Below are 4,036 nucleotides of genomic sequence, written 5' to 3' on the forward strand. Positions count from 1 at the left end.
TTAAAGGGACTTGAGATTTGGATCATGAACATAGTGAAGTTTGTAGTGTGTTTAGCTTGTTTTGGATTAGTATAACCCTAGGCTTGGATCTTGGTTGTTAGAGTTTAGGATTACCTAGTGGATTCGTGTAGTGTTACATCGTCTCTATTTGGAATTGTTACCCTGCTGGAAACCGTGTGGTTCTCACCCAATTCAAGAATTTTCTGTTTTCAGATATAGGACGTGACATATCTCGCTGAGTGGGTTGGATTCTCTCTGCAAGGCGAAGACTAATTTTGGGATCTCATTTTGTGTTTAACATATGTATGTATGTATATATATATATATATATATATATATATATATATATATATATATATATATATTCTCCATTTTTGTATTTTTAATTTGTATATCCCTCTTAGAGGTTGATTTTCGCGAAACAGGATTTATGTTTATACTTTTGTTGCGGCACTACAAGAATTGACAAATTAGCAAGGAATTTTTGTGAGAAATAAATTTTGTCACTAATCCATCACTAACTTCTGAGGAATTAGTGACGCACTAACGACAAAATTAATGAGCGGTCACAAAATATCGGAAATTGAGAAAAGTGACTGATTAGCGAAAGATTCACGAGTAAGTTTGTTTCTCGCAAATTGAATTTTGTCGGTAAAAAAAGAGCGAGAAAAATTTCCTCGCTAATTTGTCACAAATTAATTAGCGAGTGACAATGTTCTAGCAAGTCAGTCACTTAGAGATTCAATCGAATAAAAGTAAAGTAGCGAGGGATATTATCGTCACTATTCTGTCGCCAGTGTTTGATATACAATTAGCGAAAAACAATTCGCACACTAGTTTGTCGCTAAATAAACTTTGTGCGAAAAGGCAAATCAGTGAGGAACAATGTTCCTATCTAATCCGTCACAAAGACTTGAAATGCATTTTGCGACGGATAATTTCCTTGCTAATTTGTCACCAAAGTTTTTATTTTTAACGAGCAATTTGTTTCTTGCTAATTTGTCGCATACTGTTGTAAAATTAAAAATTAGGATAGCGACAGAAAATAGTCGTCGCTAACTCGTCGCGATGGATAAATCTTTCAGGTAGGAAAGTGTTCCTTACTAATTAGTCGCTAAAGTGAAAATACAGATATTGAGAGTCTAGGACCTAAGTAGCGAGAAAATTTTGACCTTTTAACAAATAACACAATTCATTCGCTGATTTCAAGTCGCTAATTAGCGGGCAAAATGCATTTGTCTCTAAGCTGTCGCAAGTTTAATTTAGCGAGTGACTTGGGAACTGCAATCTTGTCACAAAGCAAAAGCTATATACTACCTGTTTTGTAGCAAATTACACGCTAATTAATGCGTGAGCATCTTTCCTATCTTTTCCTAGTGAATTTGCAATTAAATTGTTGAGTTTAATCAAGAATTAAATATCTTTTAGCCACTATGGATGCTACTTTGAGTCATGTGCAATTCTGTTTATTTCAGGGTGCATTCGGATGGATTTGATGGAGTTTCTGTAGAAAAAGAGAAGAAAGCAAATGATACTGTCAACCCTGACCTCCCTGTACTCTAACATGAATAACTCGAGCTACAAAAGTCCAATTGACGTGATTCTAGTGGCGTTGAAAAGCTAACTTTTGGAGCTTTCCAATTATGTATAATAGTCTATACTTCTTCTCCAGCAAATCGGCAAGGGTGGCGCCTAACTTGGGATTCTCCAAGTTAGGCGCCAAGACAAACTTAATCCATCAATTGCATGCTGTATAAGTGGCGCCTAACTTAGTTTTTCCCAAGTTAGGTGCCAGGACTAAGAAAGAGACTCCAAGTTCACTGCCAAAGTCTCAAGTTAGGCGCCAGGTACAATAAGCATACACAATTTGGTTCGGCCAGCATGAAGTTAGGCGTCACTCCCTTCCAAGTTAGGCGCCAACACCACCAACAACACACAATTTGATTCGGCCAGCATGAAGTTAGGCATCACTCCCTTCCAAGTTAAGCGCCAGCTATAGGAATCAAAGTGGTCCCCATCCATCAATTGAAGATACACGAAGATCATCATTTAATTTTGATTAAACTTTATTTCATATTATAAATAGGAAAAGATATTATTTAGTTTTAAAAAATATATTTTACATTAATTAGTATTAGATATAAAAGGGAAAAGAATCAGCCCTTCGGGCTCTCTCTTCTCTCTTACCTCATTCCGCAATTTACAATTTTACAGAATCCTAGTTTTCTCTCTGAACTATGAGAAACTAAACCTCCACTGTTAAGGTTATGAGCTCTATCTATTGTATGGATTGATACTATTATTTTTTTTACTTTAATTCATGTACTGATTTCTATTTCAAGTATTGTTCTCGTTCTTTATCTTATGAATTTGGGTGGAACGGAAGTATGACCCTTGTTCTAATTGAGTTCTTGTAAAACTTGAAAAAGCTCTTTACTTGAACAACAACTTGAAAACAATTTCTCCTAAACTTCTAATGATCTGGACTTAACGGGATACGTGACATATAATCCTCTTATACTTGGGTATTAGGGTTTTTGTGGCATATAAACTAGAAATTAAACTTAACCCTCTAATTAGAATCAAGTGACCAAGGAATTGGCGGTTAATGAAGGTTAGAGGAGACTAAAAAGGTCTAAGAAATTAGGGTTTAGTCACATATAGTTTGCCATGAATTGAATCTTGCTTGATTAAAATAGTTGGTAAGAAAAGTCAATCCGGAAGATAGATATCTCTTAAACCTTAACTGTTTTCTCTACACATATTTCACCTCAATTTACTGTTTATTTTCTGATTCTCTGAATCACTGTTTGATGCATTTGAACTCACAACACTCTTTTCTATTTGTCTAACTAAGGAAATCACTTAACCATTATTGCTTAGTCCATCAACCTTCGTGGGATCGACCCTCATTCACTTGAGGTACTACTTGGTATGACCCGGTGCCCTTGCCGGTTAGTTTGTGGGTTATAAATTCCGTACCATATTTTTGGCACCGTTGCCGGGGATTGACTGTGATTGACAACTATTAGTTGTTTGATTGCTTAGACTAGGCACTTTAATTTTAAATTTATTTAATTTTGCTTTATAATTTTCGAAAATCTAGTGCTATTATTTTTACTTAATTTCTGAATTTAAGTTTGGTGTTACCTAGTTAATTTTATTTTAATTTTTCCATTTAATTTTCTTTATAAATTTTGAATTTCCTAGCTTAATTTTAGTCATCATTTTTGACAATTTTTAGCTTTAATTTTTTTAGTGTTTTATTTTATTTCTTTACACAGGTTACCTCACTAGGAATTCTCTACACTCTGACGTAGAGAATCCCACTTTTCTTGACTTCGGTCTGTTTATGAGCAGGAATAAACACAAGGAACCTCTTACAGATTTTGATCCTGAACCTGAAAGAACTTTGAGGCGGCACTTGCAACAAGCTAGACTTTACAAGGCTAGTGAAAATCTGAGTGAAACTTTTGAGAGGGAAGCTGTAGAGTCCACCATGGATCATAATCGTGCTGTCAATACCAATGTGGCAAATCTGAATGAGAATGAATAACCTAGAAGAGTGCTTAGCTCATACACTGCCCCCAATGTAGATCTTTATGGAAAAAGTATTGTGGTGCCTCCTATAGCTGCAAACAACTGTGATCTAAAGCCGTAGCTAGTCATTCTTGTGCGACAAAATTGTCAGTATCATGGACTTCCTCAGGAAGACCCAAATCAATTTATTTCTAATTTCCTGTAGATTTGTGATACTGTGAAGACGAATGGAGTAAATCCTGAGTTTTACAAACTCATGCTCTTCCTAATTGTTGTGAGGGATAGAGCAAAGCTGTGGCTAGATTCTCAACCCAAGGAGAGCCTGGACACTTGGGATAAGGTGGTCACTGGATTTCTGACTAAATTTTTCCCACCACAAAAGCTGACTAAGCTAAGGGTGGAGGTTCAGACCTTCAGACAAAAAGATGGTGAGACCCTCTATGAAGCCTGGGAGAGATACAAGGTGCTGACCAGGCAATGCCCTCCGGACATGTTT

At 36.0% G+C, this 4,036-nt stretch overlaps 1 non-coding gene across 1 annotated transcript; it reads right to left on the reverse strand.

Annotated features, from left to right (window-relative positions):
- Positions 1-3,928: 3,928 nt before the first annotated feature.
- On the reverse strand, positions 3,929-4,036 carry LOC112746775 (small nucleolar RNA R71). The gene has a single exon (XR_003174639.1). It is a non-coding gene; the product is annotated as a small nucleolar RNA R71 (small nucleolar RNA).

The sequence above is a fragment of the Arachis hypogaea genome, chromosome 14 (genome assembly GCF_003086295.3).
Source record: "Arachis hypogaea cultivar Tifrunner chromosome 14, arahy.Tifrunner.gnm2.J5K5, whole genome shotgun sequence".
In the NCBI taxonomy this organism is placed as follows: domain Eukaryota; kingdom Viridiplantae; phylum Streptophyta; class Magnoliopsida; order Fabales; family Fabaceae; genus Arachis; species Arachis hypogaea.